The sequence below is a fragment of the Triticum aestivum genome, chromosome 3A (genome assembly GCF_018294505.1).
Source record: "Triticum aestivum cultivar Chinese Spring chromosome 3A, IWGSC CS RefSeq v2.1, whole genome shotgun sequence".
NCBI classification, from domain to species: domain Eukaryota; kingdom Viridiplantae; phylum Streptophyta; class Magnoliopsida; order Poales; family Poaceae; genus Triticum; species Triticum aestivum.
The window spans coordinates 684,991,043-684,998,164 of record NC_057800.1 but is presented as its reverse complement, the minus strand read 5'-3'; positions in this window follow the sequence as shown (position 1 = coordinate 684,998,164).

Genomic DNA, 7,122 nt, shown 5'->3' with positions numbered 1-7,122 from the left:
TCTTGATTGTATAGGACGCAGGAATAGTAGCTGCGCTGCTGATAGCTCCAGAACCGATCTGATGAAATGCGAGGTCTAGTATAAGGGTTCTTGGCTCTGTTGAAGAAGGTGTTATGTGCCACGAAGCCATTCACATTGAAGACCCCAGGGGAAGTGGCAGTGCCTGGGAATCGTGGAAGTCTTGGCTTGGGATTTTGGACTTGAGGTCTGTGCTCGACATGATACTCAAATTGTGGACCCACATCAGGTGGAGGAACCAGAACGGGCCAGCGGACCATAACAGGCTAACCACGATCAAAAGCCAGCTCAATTGTATGAGGTCTTGGAGGGGGAACATGAGCATTGGCATTGTCTTCATGGGCTTCAGGGTCCACATTGGTTTCAGGTGCTTGTACCTCAGGTGCTTCACCATTGACTTCGGGTGCTGTAGTGGCTTCAGATTCTTGGACTTCTGGCACCGCAGTAGCTTCAGGCACCGTATTAGCTTCAGCCATGACAACGTCATTGGCTTCAGTGGTGATGTTGGTGGCCGCCTCAGGGTTGTTAACCTCCACTTCAGGAGCTGGAGGGTCGGACACGTTCTCCTCGAGAACAACATCTTGGTGGGACGAGGGTGTAGCAACTCTTTCAACTCTTGGTGCTTCTTCTTCATCGACTGATGCAGCCGGAATATCTTCAGCCATTTTGGCTTTGGACTTAGACACGTGCATAGTGGGAGTGACTTGGGGCCTTGGTCCTTTGCGAAGCCTGTGTAATGCTGGCGACACTTGTGGAGATGGAGTGTGCTAGGCCTCAAAGTCATCGTCATCTTGCACTAGTGGGGTAGCTTACGGTTGGGGAGAACTTGGGGTGTCTTGTCGTTGTGGGTGATCAGCCCATGATGCACCTTGAGCAGTTGGCGTCAGAGGACGACCAATGCTGATGAGTTTGCTATGCATGAGCACAGGAGATGATACCAATTGGTGCTCGATCTAAATAAGGACTTCATCATCTTCAACATTGTCGTGAGGACCAATGTCTTCAGCTGCGGTGGGGTCAACAGCTGGATTGTCTTTAGCTTCAGGAGCCTCTGGAGAAGCAGGCTCATGAATTACCACTTGGCGTTCTTGATTTTTAGACACAGGACGAGCCACTGAGTTTGGTTCGACCTCAAGGGGCTCTGTGGGAGCAGCCCGCTCTCTCTTCTTGGTTTTGTGTTTCTTAGTTGGAGGAGCATCATCGGTGGTACCCTCGGTTTTGCGCTTTCTGGCTTCAGCTTCAGCAGCCCTTGTTTTCTTTAGTTCTGAAGCCACTGTGGGGACCTTAGGCTTCGAGCCTGTCATACTAGCTGGGAAGACAATTGGATGTACTTCCTGCCTTGGTGCTTCGGGTTCTGCCACAGTTGGCTTCTTCTTCTTCTTGGCCGCCATTCTGGGGTCGATTCCTGGTCACCCCAAGGCCTTGCGCTTTTCAGCCTCATTGTATCCTTGGACACATTTAGCAGCAAGATTCTTCATGCGCTCACGAGAACCTTTGGCTTCTTCACGTTTGGTTCGGAATGCTTCCTTAAGCTCATGCATCATGGTCTGGAAGTTCTGAATGTCTTCAACATTGAGCTTGGCCATGTGTTTCTTGAACTGAGCCTTTTCATAATCTATCTTATGCTTCAGTTCAACAATCTTCTGAGCTAGAGCCAGCTCAGCAGCAATGGCTCCGTGGAAGGCAACGCTGATTCCAATGGGAAGCTGAAGATCATCAAAGCTGACATTTGGCCTGTCAAACCACTCATCAATGAATGTGTTGATTATTTCAACATCAAAGAGAGGAAGGTCATTGAAGATTTCTGCCTCTTGCTTGCTCTTGATCAACTGCTCAAGAGCATCATCGCCAAGATCGTCGTCGCTGGACAGATCAATGGCGTCATTGCGCAGAATAGCAGCAGCGGTCAGTGCTTGGCTAGTGGGTTGCAAGGGCATCTTCACTTTGGAGGGCTTGGAGATGCGTGACAAATCTTCAGACTGCACACTGAGTTCAGGAGGTGCAGTGGCCAGAGGCTTCGCCCGTGAGACCTTTGGTGCAGGGGCAGGCTTTGAAGCTTTAGACTTTTCAGCTTCTTTGGCTTCGGTGGTGCAGGCGCTTCATCAGATTCAGCATCGTCTGCAGGTTGATCCATGACTGCCCCTTGAACCATAATATGAGTGATGAGACCTTCCAGGTTGTAGAAGGGCCCAACAAGATTGGGTTCAGCTTCGCGTGAGCCATCGGCACGAGGAGCAGAGGGACCTGAGTTGAAGTCTAAGCCTTGTGACTTCTTGTTTTCTTTGGCCGAGTTCCTGGCAAACTGAAGGTTACGCTTGAACAGATTGTCATCACGACACCATAGCAGTGACGATGGGTCCGCATGTGCAGGCTGTGGTCCACGGACCATACAAGGATAGAAGCCTTGTTCAATGGCTTCAGCTCTGGACCTGGGTTGAAGATTTTTGTATAGGATATCTCTCCACGGTCGCTTGACGGAATTCTTCTCAGCATACTCCTGGGTCACCAACCTGTACTTGAACCACTGTTCTGCCCAATATATTCGAATCCATTGGATTCGAGTTTTTCGCTGATTGTAGTCCTCCTCCAGATCTGTCTTGTACAACTCATAGAGGTCAGGAGGCAAATCTCTTGAGGTGTTGCCACGATGCTGTCTGCCACCCTTCCTTGCAGTTTTTTCTAGTGCCATGAAGTTTAAACTGAAAGGCTTCAACATTGTCAAAGTCTTCCGTCTACTGGTCAGACAGGAACTGGCTTCAGGAGAATTTATATGATGCTGCAAGAATTTTGCAAATGAATGCAGACTATGAGAGCCAAGGGATTCTCCCACGAACATGTACCTATGACAACATTAAGGTGCGAGGGAAGGGGAAGAGGTCATATGCATTCTCAGAAGATTTTGAAGATAAATCAGTTTAGAAGACATTGACCTCATAGTGCGAAGACATTCACTCATAGATAGAGAGTTGGTTCCAGATTTGTACGAATCCACGAATAAGTACAAGTAAGGAATCTAACTACTTTGTGAAGCATAAGTGAACATACTAGGCATATTATGAGATGCAGTATGAAATAGATTCAACTTGTGTGAATAGAAACTGCTTGTGGTAGAAAATGATGAATCTATAGGATCAAAGGGGCTGTAAAAAGGAGGTTTTATTTACCACATGAAGAACTGCTAGATGGAGTGGAAGAGGAGGCCGAGCAGTTCGAATCTTTCGTGCCCTAACTTGGCGACGGAGGACACCTACAGCGACGGCGGAGAAGACGATGTCCGCGGTCGGCGTGAAGACAACGTCGGTGAGGTCGCGGCAGCGAAGCGCTTCTTCGCCGGCGTCGTCGAGGGCTAGCGGTGGCGCTAGGGTTTGTGCGAGAGTGGAAGAAAGGATAATGACTGTGGTGGGGAGTGTATATATAGGGACAGGGATGTCACAATGTTATTACACAGGTGCCCCTGGCGGTTCACATCTGAAGGACACGTGGCTACCATGCAACACATCGGAGGTTGTTCCATGTTCCCACGCACGCCTGGATTGTCGGGTGGTCGTTCCCACTTCTCCGGGTTTCAGGTGAAAGGATTTAGCATTGAAAACGGATTAATGTTTGTCTCTGTGTCTTCTGCTGACAAGGATGCAGAGAAGACATTTTGACAGTGTCAATAGAATGCATATGATTTGGATAGATAGACTTAGGAAAGAAGCATAGAGGGGTTAGGGTCCGATCACATTCACTTAGTTCAAAAGATTCAGTAAGAAGCCATAGCTATAAGTGAATGCTGTAGAGTACGGAAACCAAATCAGTATGTTGAAGATAAACATGAGGACATTTTAACATTGAAGACAAACAAAATGCGAAGACTTTGCAAATGTAACGCCATGAGAAAAACACTTCAAAGGGAAAAAAAATTGGTGGTGGCGTTACCCACCGTATAGGAAATATTAGACCCAGACACGACGCACAATTATCGTGGCGCTCCGAAGTCAAATTCCACGTTAATATATTCACACTCAGAATGTAAGTCTTCATTGATTGAAGATATACTTTACTTCGTGTGTTGCACATCTAAGTCATCAACATGCTTGAGTGTTAGGATGTGTGCCTGATCACAGGACATTTGAGGATTCCAAGATATTTAGCTCACACCGTAACTTGCAAAACCTCTTCTCATCCAAGGGCTTGGTGAAGATATCTGCCAATTGCTCTTCAGTGTTGACGTGTATGATATCAATATCTTCCTTCATAACATGATCTCTGAGAAAGTGATGACGAATTTCAATGTGCTTTGTCTTCGAGTGCTGTACTGGTTTGTTGGCAATCTTGATGGCGCTTTTGTTGTCGCAGTAGAGTGGCACTTGCTTCAGATGAATGCCATAGTCTTTGAGTGTTTGCTTCATCCATAGAAGCTGAGCGCAGCAAGATCCAGTAGCAATGTATTCAGATTCAACAGTGGAGAGAGATACACAGTTCTGCTTCTTTGAAGACCAACATACAAGTGATCGTCCTAGAAAATGACATGTGCCTGATGTAGACTTGCGATCCACCTTGTCACCAGCATAATCAGCATCCGAGAATCCAACTAGATCAAACTCTGAGCCCTTTGGATACCATAATCCTAGTGTTGGGGTGTGAGCCAAATATCTAAGAATTCGCTTCACAGCTAAGTGATGCGATTCCTTTGGTGCCGCTTGGAACCGGGCACACATGCAAACACTAAGCATGATATCTGGCCTAGATGCACATAAATAAAGCAAAGAACCAATCATGGAGCGGTATACCTTTTGTCGAACTCTTTACCATTATCGTCGGGACCCAGATGATGTTTGGCTGGCATTGGCGTCATGTAGCCTTTGCAGTCTTGCATTCCAAATTTCTTCAGGCAATCTTTGATGTATTTCTCTTGAGATATGAAGATGCCATTGCATTGCTGACGTATTTGAAGACCAAGGAAGAACTTTAGCTCACCCATCATGGACATCTGATATTGCTCTTCCTCATATATCCAAACTCTTCACTGTATTTCTGATTAGTGCATCCGAAGATAATGTCATCCGCATATATTTGGCACACAAATAGTTCACCATCATATGTCTTGAAAGTGCTAGTGATCGACTAGAGGGGGGGGGGTGAATAGGCGATTTTTATGGAAGTCTTCAAAACATGGAAGTTTCGAAGACAAATGATAGAAGTAAACCTATTACCACGCAGCGGAAGGTAGATTACACTAAGCAAGCCATAGTCAAATATTCAATGAAATGAAAGCACAGTGACTAATAACAGCTAGGCAGTATTGATCAGATAGGAAGATAGTGTGAAGCCAATCAGAACAAGGAGTCACTCAGTGAAGGCAAAAGATAATGCAATCATACAATGACTTCACCAGGGCCAACAGTAAGTAAAGGAAAGGGAAGGATGTAACCAGTGACTCGTTGAAGACAATGATTTGTTGGACCAGTTCTAGTTGCTGTGACAACTGTACGTCTGGTTAGGGAGGCTGAGATTCAACTCAGAAGACCGCGTCTTCACCTTATTCCCCTTGAGCTAAGGACACCTAGTCCTCGCCCAATCACTCTGGTAAGTCTTCAAGGTAGACTCCCAAACCTTCACAAACTTCGTTCACCGGCAATCCACAATAACTCTTGGATGCTCAGAATGCGACGCCTAACCGGCTGGAGGATTCACAGTCCTCAAGTGTAATAAGTCTTCAGATCACACAGACAGGAAGACTTCAGTGATGCCTAACACTCTTTGGCTCTGGGTGATTACGGCTTTATCCTCGCAAGGAATTCTCTCTCAAAGGATTCGAGGTGGGTTGCTCTCAAACGACAAAAGCCGTACACTAACTCTGAGCAGCCAACCATTTATGGTTGTAGGGGGTGGGCTATTTATAGCCACTAGGCAACCCGACCTGATTTGTCCGAAATGACCCTTGGTCACTAAGGAACTGACACATGTTCCAATGGTCAGATTTCAAACACACACGACAACTTTACTTGGGCTACAAGCAAAGCTGACTTATCCAACTCTGGATAAGATTTGCTCTCATTGTCTTCACTTGAACACATAGGATTTTGGTTAAGCATCACTTCAGTCATTCTGACTGGTTCTCTTGGACTCCACTTAACAGTACGGTGGTTCCTATGACTCAACAAAGAAGAAAGAGAACGACGAAACATCTAAGTCTTCGCACTCCATAGTCTTCACACAATGTCTTCTCTTGTCGTAGTCTTCAATGTGAATGTCTTCACATACCACCTTTGACTTCAATGTCTTCATACATTTTTAGGGGTCATCTCTGGTAGGAAAACCGAATCATTGAGGGACTACTACCTGTGTTATCTTGCAATTCTCACAAACACATTAGTCCCTCAACCAGGTTTGTTGTTAATACTCCAAAACCAACTAGAGGCGGCACTAGATGCACTTACAATCTCCCCCTTTTTGATGATTGATGACAAACTGGTTGAAGTTTTCAACGGGGATAAAAGTATGTGAAATGTAAAGGATTTAGGTATTGTCTTCATAAGTGGCAAAGGCTCCCCTTGAAGATGTGCATATAAGTAATTTGCTTTTGGAATGCAAATGCACATGGCAGGTTGTACTTGTGGAGATCCTCTTCAACTTATGACGACAATTTATCATGCATGAAAAGTATGTGAAGATAATGACATGCATAATGAAAAATGGACGTCTGCAGAATGACCTAAGTGCGAAAGTTATCATCGCACATGCGGTATTTATCATCGCATCATAGAATAGCAAATAAGTAGCAGACGACCATCGAGTTTGAGTGTTACAACTCAAAGAACCAAATGTATCAAAACGCGAGAGTTGTAAACACTAGGCAGAATATAAAACCACCGCCCATATGGACCCACTTGAAGACTATCAAACTCATATGCTTCTCCCCCTTTTGTCAGTAAGGACGAAAAAGGTTTGAAGACATAGAGCACCTACTCGTTCCCATGAGGAGTTGGTGAAGCAGAAGGGTCGTCGGTGTTGGTTGGCGGTGCAGACGAAGTCGGTGCAGTGTTGATTCACGCCGAAGGTGGTGAAGTAGCATCGTCTTCATCATCGATGACTCGTGCATTCACTGTTGCAGCAGAG